Source organism: Palaemon carinicauda, chromosome 23, assembly GCF_036898095.1.
Source record: "Palaemon carinicauda isolate YSFRI2023 chromosome 23, ASM3689809v2, whole genome shotgun sequence".
NCBI classification, from domain to species: domain Eukaryota; kingdom Metazoa; phylum Arthropoda; class Malacostraca; order Decapoda; family Palaemonidae; genus Palaemon; species Palaemon carinicauda.
Window position 1 is genome coordinate 1,985,087 of NC_090747.1, and position 16,318 is coordinate 2,001,404.

Below are 16,318 nucleotides of genomic sequence, written 5' to 3' on the forward strand. Positions count from 1 at the left end.
AAGCCGAACCAACCCATGCTGAATATAAAGGTAGTTTAATGTGTTTTATTTTACATTTACTTAGTTCAGATTGAAATTCCTGAGACTCCAAAGACCTTTCAAGGATACTTCCACCCTTGAGAAAAGACAAAGCGTTGTCACTGTAGAGGTATTGTGTATATATTACTAAATCTTTGAAAAGCGAGAACAAAATTTTTAGTGTACATGTCTGGTAACAATTCAAAGTGCACAGCGCGCACGTTAAGACAAGTGAAAACTAATATGAAAATTTTTGTGGTCTTACCACTCAACTCATCCCTAACCCAAAGGTGTCCAGTGAAATCAATACCTATATGCTGAAAAGGCTTGACTAAATTCATCTAGGGTTTAGGCATATCTGTAAACTTCGGGTATCTGTAATCTAAGGCATTAAACTTCCTAAATATATTACAACTACTCAGCCCAGTCTTTACTGCTGACCTTCCCTTGGGAATCCAAAATCCCTGTTCCCTAATGTAGTTCAATGTAGAGCCTATTCCTAAATGTTGTACCTTCAAATGACAATGCTTTATTAACAATGAGGGAACCTATGCTCTTTAGGAATTAATACTGGGTTATGAACATCAAAGTCAAAGTACAAACACTTAGATATTCTTCCCCTAGACCTAATTATACTCTTTGAATCCAAAAATAGATTTAAATTGGACACTAGAAGAAGTATATTATTAGTAATATTGGCACTGCTTTGTAAAAAATCTAATTCTACTGAAAAGTATTCTTTCTGTGCAATTTTCACCCAATACTCTAAGGTTTTCTTTTCAGGATCACCACCCTTTAACATACTACAAAATTTGAACAAGTAACTTGTAATTCTTAACAATTGTTCATAATTTGACATTTTATTCATATTGAGAATACCAGCGTTTACTTTATTTATTTGCATGGTGCATACTGTACTTATTTGATGCTTATAGTAAGGCGATATGCTCAATAAAGGGAAAAGAGGCCACTTGTCAAAATCATTACTCAACCATTCAGGACCTTCTAGCCAATAAGTCGATTTACTTAAATATTTAGTATAGGACAAACCTCTGGTGATCAAGTCAGCAGGAGTTTCTTCAGTATTTACATAGTGATATAAGACAGGTAGTTTATATAGCTTAGATATTTCAACTTTAAGACCATCTGCCTCAAGTACTCTATTTCTAACAAATTTAGATTTTATTTTAGTTTCTCTGGTCAATAGCCAATTTAAAACCACTTGAGCATCCACACAAATATTAATGAATTGAATATTTATATTATTGTAGGCTTTTAGTAAGGAGGATAAACATTTAAAAGCTAGAATTACTCCCATTAGTTCCACAGTAGGGACACTATGTTCATTTCTCTTATTCAGTGGAGGCAATTTAGATTTCAAGAACAAATAAGAAGTTTTATCATTTTGATTAACCGCATAGGCCACAAACCCATAGGCCTCCACAGAGCTATCACAAAATATGTGAAGACCATGCGAGTCTAGTTCATTAAGGGACTCTCTTGGAAATTTAAGTTCAGATAACATTTCAAAATCTCTACTAATAATTTTCATTTCCCCATAAATGTCTTTAGGTAAATTTTGATCCAACCAACATCTAATTTCCATATTTTTCTCATTAAAATTTTGCCTCTTATTGTTACAGGAAGGACTATATTCAAAGAATTAAATATTTTAGAAGTTTGTGACAATTTTTTTCTTTTGTCTATTTTACAAGGCGCAAAACTGAAAGAATAATTATTTACGTTGAATCTATAACCCAATACTTTATCCTCTTCGCAAAAACGTTCAACAAGTCTATTATCAGATGCCATTTCTTCTCTCAACTCTACACAATTGGAGTTACAAGACCTTAAAATAAAGCCCCCTTGTTCCATCCTATCATTAGCTTGCTTATACAAATTTTTCATTTCGTCAATATTATTACCAGTTATAAGAAGATTGTCTACATTAAAGTTATTGGTTAATATTTCTTTACACTTATCATCAGGATAACTTTCTGCGTAATGTTTCATAATAAAATTCAATATAAAAGGTGAAGAAGTGTAACCAAAAATTATTGTTTTGTAGAGATAAGATACTAATTTATTCCCCCGTTTCCAAAAGAAACAAAACCTATTTTTATCCACTTAATTTTTCAATTTAATCATCAAAAAAGCTTGTTTAACGTCGCTCAACATTACATATTTATTACTTCTAAAGTAAAAGAGCAATTTCAATATTGAGCCCATTAAATCTATCCCAGGATAAGCTGCTTCATTAAGTGAAGGCAATTCCCTATAAGTTTTTAAAGAACGGTTACATACTGGCCTGATTTTTGTGGTATCTTGCTCTTCTAATGTCATAACTGGAATCCATACATAACTATGATACTCAGAAGGACTTACTTTAATTTCCTCGATTATACCATCCTCAAGTTGTTTATCAAAAACTTCCTGGTACTTGTTAATGAGACCCTTTTTACCAAGATACTCTACTGTTAGGTCTTATACCTTAAGTGAAACAAAATGATTAGATAGGACGCTGTCAATTTTATCAGTATACCAGGGCAATTCTACATGATAGAATCCTTTATCAAAAGAGATCCCCTCCCTAAATCTGTCAATTTGATCTTTATCAAAGGAGACCAATTCTTGTTCACACTTTTTTATTCCCAAGGATTCAAAACTAAAAGGGTGTTCAAGTCCATTGTCTACCTCACTGTCTTCTAATATATGCTCTAGTGGATTGAAATAAGATTTTAGAGGATCCTTTACCAATTTTACCACGCTTTTTGTTTAAACATTCGGTGTTTTCTTATTAACTATGGAGTCCATAACAGCTCTACTTTCTGCCTCATCAAAAAAGTTGAACACATTACCAACAGGAGCTTCTATATTATTTGCGACTATACAAGTCCCACCCAACATTTTAGTCAAAGTTACCGAAGGTAAAAACTGAATGTTATATATTCCTATTAACATGTCAACCTTCATACTTTCTTGGTTTCTGTGGTCACAAAAAGTCTCATCCAATAAAGCAATTTTTTTTTCTTTAAATTTATTTATTATTTGATTCATGCCGGGCACTTCAAAGTTTGTATTAAGCGATTTGTCAAGTAATAAAGGTATGATAATTAAATTATTGTTTATATTTATTCCAGTGGACATTTGCTTGAAGCCCTTAGTTTCTTGACCTATATATGTGCTTACATCACACTCCAAAGCATACAACGCCTCTACATCCTGACATAGATCTTTAGCGGCAGATTCGGAAATATATGATCCCTGACTGCCAGTGTCAAACAGACATCTGACTTTCCTAGTCTTTTTGACATTTCTTAAATACAAAGTCACAGTAGGTAAAATGTAAGACGCATCAAAACTTCGTCGAGCAAAACATAAGCTTACGTTGGTTTTAGTAGTTAGTTCGGCTTTATTCAAAGAAGGGCACAAAGGAGTTATGTGTTCCCTCTTTTTACACAACAGACATTCAAACCTTAACTTATTTTGTTTCCTGTAACATTCATTGTGTTCGTGGCCTGAACCAGCGCATCTAGTGCATAGTGAACGTTCCCTCAGTCTGGCCACTTTATCATTATAATCATTAAAGTTGACACATTTTCCCAAAGTATGGCCTTCAGCTGCACATAGATTACAAATAAATTTAGTAACTTTATTTGCAAATTTAAAATTCTGAATCGTACTTATACCTACCTTACTTTCTTTAGGTTTAAATGAACTGCTAGGACTAGGTTTACTAGAGGTTTTAGTGAAGTTCCTTTTCCTATTGGAAAAGAAACAGTTTTAGATGAAGTTTTGATAATTTAATTATAATTAGAAAGAATATTAGGATAATTAGTATCTAATTTGTGAACTAACTCTCTCTTTACTGGTATGGGGGGTTTATTAAATACTATATGGCTCACAAATTTACGCCCAGAGGACCCCACTTCGAATAAATCAATATTATGTGCTTTCAATTCATGCAGATAGGATTGGATTTCGTTGAGGTAAACCTTCACCAACGAGAATTCTTGATCATATTCAGCACTTGGAGCAGCACTCAAAATGTTTTTAAAAATCTCGTCAATAAACGGATTTTGAGAGAAGCGAAAAATCTATTTTTAGGTGAGATAGTGATGTTGTCCTGATGGAAGTTCCCCTTAAAGTAGCTTCCTAAGGGATATATGTAGTACAATGATATTCCCAGAGAATTTTACCTTTAGGTATCCAGAATTCTAACTCCTGGCGCAAATATCCTTAAATTGTCTCTCAAGGATATCGCAAAATATCAGGGACATATTCTTGACACCCCTCATAGCAATCTGCACCCCTAATAGCGTTTACGCTTCGAGGAGGAGTGGCAAAATAAAAGTGAGCCGTATCAAGGCTACACCGTTCTCGTACTACTGTTGAGTATGATAACAGCGCCATTCCCACGATGGCGGACATTCCTTGTAGCATTGAGCATGGTGTTACAGATACAGTACCACGGGGAAGATACTATGAAGATCTTTTCTTTTTAGAAGAGATGGGTGGGTCCATCAGGACGACATGGCTATCTCACCCAAATATAGATTTTTCGCTTCGCTCAAAATCCGTTTTTTGGGTTCAAGCCATGTCATGCTGATGGAAGCATACCAGAGCATTAGTGTATCTGTGGATTTTCATCAGTGCCTTAACCTTATAGCAACCTTTTCTATGGTCATGGGGACCAATTGAGACTAGTGACGTCACCGTTATTCGTCACCATCACTAATCATAAACAATGTTAGTGCTTCCTGCCTTCTACAGGGAAGAGTCATCTAGACAGTAGAAAAGGGGTCTCGAGGTAAACATATATTGTATGACCAAACATAAGTATACACTGAATATATAAATAGTGTCACAGTTGTATATTTTGCTAAAATACAACCAGTGTCTCTTATATCTATTATTTGATGCATACAAATATATGAGGAGAACTCTGGCATGTATACATACAATTGTCTAGCGAAAGTGGACACACTACATTCTAATAGACATTTATTCATAATAAATGACTAAAAGAGATGTTTAGTAAAATTAATGTAGTATGACAATGGGATTATACCTGTAATGAGTACAGTTACTATATTTCTTTCTTGAAGGAAGAAATGATGAGTGCCACTCTCAGACTGAAGAAAAATTGTAAAACAATTTTTCTTCATAATTCCTGTACTGGTTACTTTTATCCGCACTGTGTACTTCGTACACCGGCACTAGTGCTATCTATATAATTCCACACCTGGGATTTTGAACAGAGCTAGTGTTATCATGGTAACACTTAATCAAAAGTAGTCACACCTAGGAAGGATGACCTCTTCTCCCTTTAATTGACATTCCCAGTCAATTAGCTGTCCATCGTAGAATTTAGACGGCATGTTAAGTTAATACTACCTGGCATCACCAAGTATTGCTTCATATCATGGACTTGTCTAGCATAGTGTTTGTAGAACACTCTGTATGATTTTCATCCATTACATGTGCGAGGACATATGAGGTCCCAAACCATTAACTGTTTACCACAGTAATTAGGGGGCAGGTTTTAATACACTACCTGCCGCCACTACGAAGTGTTTCAGTTCATGCACTTGTTTTGCATAGTGTTTGTAAAACACTCTGGATGATTTCCATCCAGTGTATGGACGAAGGCGCTCAAAGTCCATATACTGAAAGAAGTTCAGTGATGAAGCAATCTTTCTCGGATCATGACCTGCGGGAGTACTCTCTGGACCCGCTCTACGAATAAAGTAGGTGAGCTTCGCCCTTAGTTGTTTTAGGGATAAATTTGATCCAGAAGTTTCTCCTTTAAAGAGCTGTCCTCCCCTGAAGTCTGAAGTTCTACGAAGATAGACCTTTAGACACTCTACAGGACATAGAGAGACATCTTCCTTCAGAGGGCAGATTCTCCAGGGACCCCACCTCTTAACGAGAAAGAATGGATCAGGAAAGAGATTCAGTTCTTCTACTTCCGTGAACTGAATGTGACCCTCATCTCTGGATAGGGCCACTATTTCACTAACTCTAGCCCCAGAGTCTATAGCAAACAGAAGAATAATCTTTTGGGTTAGATCCTTAAGAGAACAATCTTCATTGTTCACAGATGAGGCATAATGTAAGACCTTGTCCAAAGACCAAGAGATGGGCTTTGGTGGTACTGCGGGCCTAAGCCTAGCACATGCCTTCGGGATCTTATTAAAGATTTTATTCGCCAGATCCACTTGAAAGGCATATAGCGGAGGCCTAGTCAAGGCTGACTTGCACGTATTTATCGTATTGGCCGCCAGACCTTGGCTATGAAGGTGGACAAAGAAGGACAGACAGAAGTTCATTGAAATTTCTTTCGGTCCTTTTGCTTTGACAAACGCAACTTACTTTTTCCAGGAATACTCCTATTGTCTTCTAGTTGATATGGCCTTATATTCTTCGAAGAATTCTATATTACCTTCTGAGATCCCAAACCTTTTTCTAACAACTAGAGCGAGAAAATCATGAAATGAATTGTTTGGGTTCTCTGTGATAAAAGAAAGGCAGTTAATTTCTAAACCTTCGGAAATATACCTAGGATCAGCACTAGGACCAGCCTTATCTTCAGTTTCTTCATTAGGGAGGAGAGTTTGCTCTTGGGCTATCTGGGAGCCAAAAGAGCTACGCCCCCTTAGAAGTATCTGAGCCTGTTGAGGACCTTCAGCAGGTGATTGGATGGGATAAACAGGTATACCTGAGTCCATCCCTTTCATTCCAGAGACATGTCGTCTATCAGTCCCACTAGAGGATCCTCGTATGGGGCTACATATCGAGGTAGTTTCTTGAAGACGCTCGTGATGAAGAGGTCTATCTGCAGTTCCGGGACTTGTTCCCATCTGAGAGGGAATATGTCTGCATTCATGGACCATTCCAACTCTATCGGCTTGGATTGAAATAGAGTATCCACCGTCACATTGTGGATCAGTTGTAAATGAACTGCTGGTAGGTGCCATCCCTTTAAGAGAGGGATGGGTAACTTCACCAAGACTGTATGAGACGTTCGATTGTGACGTCTTATTATCTCTTCGGTGTCCCAGATCAGTCGTAGGGAGTCTGGTCTGTGTGGAGGGGGCTTCCCAACCCATGAAAGGACCAGCAGAGTCTTGGGACTTTCGTGCTTTAATTTTTGATAGAGAAGCGATTAAAGAGGGACCGATTTCAGTCTTTTTTCATCTCTTCAAGCGTTTGATGCATGTTTTCTCCAGGCTCTTAACGCATCTTTTGGGTGTGCCCTTAGCACAAGGTCTGTCACTATTGCGAACTTGGGAAAGTTCAGCGCTTTCCCCTGTTGGCATTATGGCAATCTGACTGATTACCTGAGTCTCTTGACAGACCTCACGAGCTCCCTTTATATTCCCAAGGGAAAGGAGAGTTGATGTGACTGAGGGCTTCAATAGTTTTTTAACCATCGAAACCCCTGAGCTGGAGAAAGTCGAGACTTCTAGAAGCTTATCTTGCATCCGTGATGTCCCAGGAACTGGGTCATCTCTTTGAATGCACATTGGCCATACACTTCGGGTGCTGACCACCCCAGCCTCTTGATCAGGTATATTAATACCTGAACTATTTCTAGGCTTGACTTTGACGTGACTAAGTTCGTCAATCCTATGAAGATACTTAGGACTGTGAGTCCGACACGTATCTTTCCTGGGATGAATGTTACTCTCTGTAACATGAATTCTAGATAGGAGGAAGGGGGTGGTTGACTGGAGGGTTCCGAAGGACACCTTTCAGGTCTGACAAGACTACGAGAACCCCTAATTGGAACCAGGTCCATATGTTCAGAAGGATTAACATTCAGAACTAGCTGTTTTTTATGAACTTGTTGAGCGGTGACAAGTTCAGAATGACTCATAGATTTCTTGACTCCTCGTGAACACAAAACAGACTTCCATGGAACTCGATGAGCTATATTTTTCTTACCACCTGTATACTCTATAGCTCTCAGGTATACTCCTTCAGGAGGGTTTTGAACTGTAGGAGAAGGTAAGGAAACGATGGTAGGGACATTTCTGTTTCCCATCAATGGCTCATCTTGAATAGGCTTTGGACCGAAGGATCAAAGGTCCTGCGATCCTGAGGGAATGTTCCTCCTAGCCGAAGTCAGCAGGCTTAGACTTTTGACCATCTGCCTGTAGCATCATGGTCACTGGAATAGTGGGATGTTGTTGAGCAGCCCGGATATTTCCAGCATTTTCGATCTTCTTTTTAGGTTGGGGACCCACAACCACGGAAGATTTTCTCTTTGAAGGAATGCCCCATTTTTGGAGAAGACTTATGTTCTCCATAGTGGCGTTCTTAATTACTTCCTCAATGACCTCGTGTGGGAAGAGGTCTTTACCCCAGATGTTGGAAGATATTAGCTTCCTTGTTTCGTGTTTCACTGTTGCGGCAGCGAACACAAACTCTCTACATGCTCTCCTAGCCTTCATAAAGGCGTAAAGGTCCTTCACCAGGGTAGCCATATGCATTTTGCCTATGACCATGAGCATGTCTGGGGTATTTTCGTAGGTTAAACACAACTCTATGTAGTTTTTTAGAGAAAGGGATGCCGTAAGTTTCTCCTTTGACTCATGTTCATTATACAAGAGCAACTCAGACAATTTAAGGAGACATACCTTGAATTGTCGACTTGCGACATCCTTGTCTAATTTTCCTACTGAAAATGTCAAATGGACTTCCTTCCAATCCTTTTCCCGTCCGGGAAAAGCTGGCTTGCACTCATCGAGTGTGGGACATGGCTCACCCGCCTCTACCGCTTTGGCAACAGAAGTAAATGCCTTCCCCATAAAGGGGAATGAGAGTGAAGTAGGAGCAAGAAAGGAAGGGTGTCTGTCATTCAGTGAAAATACCTTCGACTCTGAATAACCCGCCTTTCTTAGACTACCTGAAAGGATAGTGTGTGCCTCATCATGTTCGAGAATCATGACCTCCTTTGGTTCCGTTCCTTTTCTTGACTTTGGTTCGTACTTCAGTCGAACCCAACAATTAGCGAAAGCATCAAAGCTTGGCCAAAATTGAATTTTGTCCAAAGGAACAGCACCTATTTTCTCCAGGGATTGGTTATGGAGCATGTTGGTAGGTCTTCTTTCATGGGTCGTTTGATTGAACCCCTGGGAAGCGACAAGAGAAGCTTTACAAGGCTCTATCTTGCGTTTTACTTCCTGCTTTTCGTTTTGTTCACAAAAGCTCTCTATTTGATTCTGCAGCTGGATACATAATTGTACCACATTATCCAAAAGAGGGGTAGAAGACGAAGATGTCGACATTGCTGGCTCTATAGCCGGCATAGGCGGAGGAAATTACGACACAACATTTTTCTCTTCTACCCTGGGGCACTTCTTGCCCTAAATCCCAAAGGTTTTCTGGCCGTCAGGGGATGTAGTTGGCTCCTGAGGCACTACTATTTTCTCAATTGCTTCTGGAAATAGTAGCTTACGCATCCTATCATTAGGTAGGAAAGGTCCCGGAGAGATCTTTTGAAAGCCTCTCACCCAGTTGCGTAATTCATATTGAGCTGTATCCCTAGTCTCCGTACACTTAGGATTTTCAAAACCTTCACACATTAATGTCCGACATATGTTGCAAACCTGTGGGTTCCAATAATGTAAGGATTCGGAAATAATATTGCAGGGGGCATGAAACCTGCAAGTATTATGGCTGTAAAAATACTTACTCTTGGCCTTGCAGAGGACTGCAGCACAAGGTATCTGGTGTTCCTCCTGTAAAGAAAGGAAAACCAAATGAGTAAAAAATGGGTTATCTCCTTGACAATCAACATGCAAATGTCCTTTACAATAGAGTAGCTTAGGATAGTAAGCTATCTAGGAATAGTAGGAGATACATACTTGTGTATCCCTGTGAGCAAATGCTGTTACCTCCCCTCAGTATTAACTACATGGACATTTCTCTATTAAGTAACTCCAAGGGGTAGAGAAGTATTAAATCACTGTCCCAAAATAATGTTAATACTGTGGGGTCAGGATGACTGATTCTCGATCAGAATATTGAAGAAAACTTTTCATTCAATATATGAGCGGTACCAGCGGAATGCTTGTATAAGGGTACACAAGGTATGTCAGAAAATACTACTGTATAATGGTACCGTAGTTTTCTAATTGCAGTAAGTCTATATTGCAATTTACTGGCTGCTGTACATCATGTATTGTAGTCTAGTCATCATGCTACCTTCATAGTAGCATATGACAGTATGGTCCATCTAGCATGAAGCCAGCTGGACTAGGAAAATAAAGACATATATTTGTATATCCCACTCAGCCTATTTGCTGTAGTCTTCCTACTATATTAAAATATAGAGTTTCCTGATCAGGGAGACTCAAGGAAAAAGGCTCTACCCTTTAAGGGTTAGGAGTGTATTACTCTTGCCTTGAAGTGTTTAATATTGTAGGGTAATCCTAATACTGATTCTAATCAGGATATTGAAGAAATCCTCTTCATTCAATATAGGATTGGGTTCAGCAAATGCCTGTGTTGGATATCCAAAATATATTGGAAATAACTACTAGTATAAAATATAGAGTAGTTTTCTATCTGCGGTATAATCTATACTGCAGATATACTGGCTACCTGTATAACACACACAGTAGTTCAGCTGGCATGTTGCCGGCATAGCTAGGTCTTGCCGGCATACCCGGCATGCTAGCTAGAGAGAGAGAGAGAGAGAGAGAGAGAGAGAGAGAGAGATAGCATGGAAAAAAGGCTACTCCTTACTGTGAATGTATACAGTAATTAAGGATGTAAAAGTCTTATTTGACTGCCTCTCTCCAGAAAGAAGGTTCTAATAGAAGAGGAGAATGTTCCATTCAGGCTTCCATGCAGCTACAGTACTATTGCCGGCAAGGTACCGCCGATACATTGCCGGCCGGCAAGCTTCCAGCAGTATCAGTACAGTCGGCGTGCAGCCAAATGAGTCAGCACTATCTGTGCCGGCCTGGCTGGCAGTACCCCGGCAACAGAACCTGTAGCAGCAGTCCAGGGAGGACTGGAGAACCTTGGGGACAGAAGGGACTTCCCACTCACGGCCATCATGGCTGCTGGCAGCCGCCAGCTACCGGCAGCCATCTTGGCCACTGGCTGAGCCGGCAGTTGCTGACAGTCTCCAGTTGTCAGGTAGTCATCAGCTAACGGCAGGGACCATGGCAGCCTGCAGATGATGTGGTTGGCGGCAGTATGCCCTGCCGTCAGCCAAAGTCATGGCTAGAGAGGGAGTCTGGCTGGCTCCGGCAACCTACAGCAATGGTAAGGTTGCAAGATGCCGGCCTAAAGAAAGTCAATGGCTCAGCTATCAAAAGTGGACAGAGGGGTAGGGAACAGGGTCCTGTAACGGGTGTGAAAGGAACTGGCAAAATTGTCAGTCCTACCACCTGTTAAAAGAAACTCCGTTTCAGTATCGGCAGAATCCCAGGTGACAGGAGAGACTCAGTTCTCCATCCCAGAGATTGCCGACACAGTTAAGGGATGGCGGCACTGCCGCCTCCTCTCGACAAAGAAGGAACAGAGTTCCAGTGCCACGTTATCCTAGGCTAAAGAATATTACTCTTCAGCCCAGAGAACTGTGGCCCAGGACTAGTCCTTTAGTCACAAGGAGAAGATGGTATCCTACCATAACTTTGAGTGCGGCTAATTAGGGCTAACCTCCATTGCCGGCCACCTAGCGGGCAGGGGAATGATGGTATCCTACAACCCATTCGCCCTGCCGGCAGGTCGCTGACATAAGACTAAATACTCTGAGATTCTGACTAAATCCCAAAACCTGCTGGTATACCACAACCAACAGTTAAGGGAAGAGGGAGGACAAACCCTAAGTTAGCCATGTCTGAATAGAATTCAAGGCACGGCCATTAGGGTTGTAGCCTGAGGCTGCACTCAGAGGGAAAGAGATTACCCTTAAATCTCCGAAGAGACGTGTAATGTTTCATAACATCTAGGAAGTATCCGTCTCCACTGAATGAAAACAATACACGAGGGTAACCGGGGAATGTCTGAACGTATAGTAAAACGTCTAGGTTAGGTTACCTAGGCTAGACGACGTCTCGGTTACCTAATTCACCGAAAAAGGAAAAAAATTATGCACATTATCAAATCTTCACAAGAATAATTTCCTAAATAGCTAAATAATTAAAATAATTAAATAAGGCTATTTAAAACTGGAAGTCGTTCAGCTATCTACATAACACATGCCTAACGAACGAGAAAATTTAAGGATATTCGCGCCAGGAGTTAGAATTCTGGATACCTAAAGGTAAAATTCTCCGGGAATATCACTGTAGTACATATATCCATTAGGAAGCTACTTTAAGGGGAACTTCCATCAGCACAACATGGCTTGAGCCCAAAAATATAATTTACATCAAGGAATTCTTCTTTTAACATTTCAATTTCCAAGTGGTAGTTACGGTCAGAAATAGTCAAATGCTTAACTTCTTTCAAACCATATCCCCTAAGGTAACCATGTAAATATATTTGTTTGGCAGAATCGGACAGAATTTTTCTGGACCCAATGACATTATTAAATTGATTAAGAAAGGAATTGAAAGTAAATTCATCTTTTTCCTCATCACTAAGGATTTCACATTCTAAAGGCGGGGGTTTCCCATCAGACATATTCATTCTAGACATCATTTCCAAAACTTTATCGGCAGATAGGTTGCCAGAAGCCCCACCTGACTCACTTATGTATTGTTCATATTGGTCGATCTCTCTACTAATCTGAATGCTATATTCTGCTTGACTATCTAACTTCTCATTATAATATTGTTCATTACTGTTCATTATTTCATGTGTTTCCAAAACATTATTTATTTCTTTATCAAAGTGTTTAACCTGCTCGATCTCTTTTTCGATTACAGTTATTTGAGTCTTACAAAAGGAAGAAGTTAATCTATTATCATCATGAAGCTCCGTTAGCTTCTTTAAGTAAATAGTTATTTTCCGTTTGTGTATTCCCCGCATCCTCCTCAAGGATGATATAATATTCATAGGGCCAATAAGCTCTTCCTCTTTATAAGACATGATTACTTATATAATTAATGGATTTAATATCAATAGCCTGCAAATATTTAAAAGATAACAGCTCACCTAAAGTTATCGATGCTTAGTAGTTACCGTGTACATTATATATGAACATGAAATAGATTACAATACGTAATATATGTAACTAATTACGTCGCACTTGAGTTCCATATTGGTTACCATTCGAAATACCAAGCGAGTGTTATCCCGTTAGCCGTTTCTAAAGAATCACTTATTTCACCGAATGATAAGCACATTGAATTCACCTCCATATTATTATATAGACTACATCGACAATTTTGGAATTATGTTAGAATTTATTTTAATTTCAACCTTCCATTTTTGTTTTTTTCACGAGCAAGCATGGAGGACTGTAAGGGCTACAACTTTGTTTGGTTAATCCATTTTGCAACAAATAGTCCAATTCTTTTTTCATGATTTCTCTGTAATACGGTCACAGTCGATAGGTGCATTGTTTAAATGGTTTTTCCGTTGTTTTAAGGTGTATCTAATGTTTCATCAGATTGGTTCCTTTCGGGATGTCCAAGCCCATTTCAGGGAAACTTCTGATTAATCGACTTAATTTCCCTTGATGCCCTAGGTTGGAATGAGTTAATTTCTCTTCCGTGTATGGTAGGGTTTGTGTCATACACACTTGTGAGGCTTCAGTCTCGTTTTCAGTTTTCAGGTAGTAGGTTGGCCAAGGCACCAGCCGCCCGTTGAAATACTACCGCCTGAGAGTTATGGGGTCCTTTGACTGGCCAGACAGTACTACGTTGGATCCTTCTCTTTGGTTACGGTTCTTTTCTCTTTGCCTACACATACGCCGAATAGTCTGGCCTATTCTTAACAGATTCTCCTCTGTCCTCACACACCTGACAACACTGAGGTTACTAAACAATTCTTCTTCGCTCAAGGGGTTAACTACTGCACTGTATTTGTTCTGTGGCTACTTTCCTCTTAGTAAGGGTAGAAGAGACTCTTTAGCTATGGTAAGCAGCTCTTCTAGGAGAAGGACACTCCAAAATCAAACCATTGTTCTCTAGTCTTGGGTAGTGCCATAGCCTCTGTACCATGGTCTTCCACTGTCTTGGGTTAGAGTTCTCTTGCTTCAGGGTACAATCAGGCACACTATTCTATTTAATTTCTCTTCCTCTTGTTTTGTTAAAGTTTTCATAGTTTATATAGGAAATATTTATTTTAATGTTACTCTTCTTAAAATATTTTATTTTTCCTTCTTTCCTTTCCTTACTGGGCTATTTTCCCTATTGGGGCCCCTGGGCTTATAGCATTTTGCTTTTCCAGCTAGGGTTGTAGCTTAGCAAATAATAATAATAATAATAATAATCAGTAGGACAACGTGTACTTTCCTTTGACTTTTCCTTCTTCCAGGGGTTTCAATAATGTAGATCAGGTCACTGATCTTCTCCAAAATCTTAAATGGTCCTTGGAACTTGTTGGTGAGTGGGAATCTCCTTATCCGCAGGAATACCAATACCAGTGGTCCTATTGAGAACTGTCTGTCCTTTCTTTTCATATCAACCTTTTCTTAATTTTTTCTTGACTCCTCTTAAGGTTTTTTAGGGAATATTTCCTTATCTCACTGATCCTTTTCCTCAAATTCTTGCCATAATCTCTATCCGATTCCTCTTGGTCCTTCCATTTTTATTCTAAATTTTCAATCGGTTCTCGTATTTCTCGTCCAATGACGATTTCATTCATGCTACATCTCTTGTTTTCTTGATAAGCATTACATACTTTGAATAACATCAACGGTAGTCCGATGTCCCATTCATTCCCTGTTCCATTGCAGAACTTCGTTAACATACTTTTCAACTTTTGGTGAAACCTATCTAACACACCTTTGGTCTCCTGATGATAAGCAGTTCAAAGTTGTTGTTTCACATCCAACAGTTTCTTTACGTCCTTGGAATGCTTTTCCCGTGAAATTCGTTCTCCGGTCACTTTGGACGATCTCAGAATACCAATCAAAAGTCCTGTAACTTCTCGGCAATTATTTTGGAACTGACATTCCTGACAGGTATGGCATCTGGGTATTTTGTCACTATACTTATCAAGCTTAACATATATTTGTGACCAATTTTCATCCTTGGTAAAGGTCCTACAATGTTGATCATTACCTTGCTGAAGCTTTCTCCTCGCACTTCTATCGGGTCTAAGGGTGCTTTCTTAATGTACTCGTTCGGCTTTCCAGCCATTTGAATATGTGATATGCACAGCAAAACTGGCTCACATACTTATGCATGCCAGGCCAGGAAAAGTGTTTCATAATCTTCTCCGTAGTCTTCCTTATCCTTATGTGTCCTGTCTCTAGCGCTAACACGATCACCTGTCTTGTCAATGGTGCTGGAATTAACATCAACCGATAAATCTCCCATTCGGCATTCCCAGGGATATCGGCGGATCTATGCTTCCTCATATGCGACCCATCTTTCAGGTAATAACAGGTCGGAGACTGCTGTGCATCCGTTTCATCCACCACATGGTACAAAAACTTTGTTATTGTTACATCCTTCTGTTGCAATCCTATCAGCTTTTTCCTACTCACCTGTCCTACTTCTAATGCTGAATATTCTATTCCTTCCAAGTACATTTCTTCTTTGTCCTCTTTTCCACACGTCGGTTGTTCCTCTTTGCTCGGGTTTACACGGTAGTTCTCCTCTTGCGTGTCATCAAGGGAATCCTCTCCTTTGGAAAACAAATCCTCCAAATTTATCGCTCCTTCATTTTCTTTTTCTTCTTCAGCAGCCATTCTCTTAATCATACTTGTAGTCGTCACAGAACTAAGAAATAGATACAGGTAATCCTTCTCGTTTTCAGTTGTAGGAATATACTTCAATAGTTTCTCTGTTACAATAAGTCAAGGCACAAACGGCACTCCACTAACCTCATTACCCAACAAGATGTCTACTCCTTCGACAGCTAATGAATCTTTTACCACAAATTCAAAATTACCTGTCACCAACTCGCATGACAGTTTCAAACGGCAAATAGGGGTAACCTCCTCACCTCCCATTACCTTCAAAATAATCGAGTCCACAGTGAGAGACTGTTCCTCTAATGGGAGTACTCCTCGTACCACCACACTATGGTTACAACCTATTTGCGCAATATTCTGACCAGGGTTTGCTCACTCCCATGTATTGCTGCTAACATACCTTAATAGATATATAGTTTAAAGGTATCCAAGCTGTTTAGGTTTGTCCTGTTCTTCGGGTAA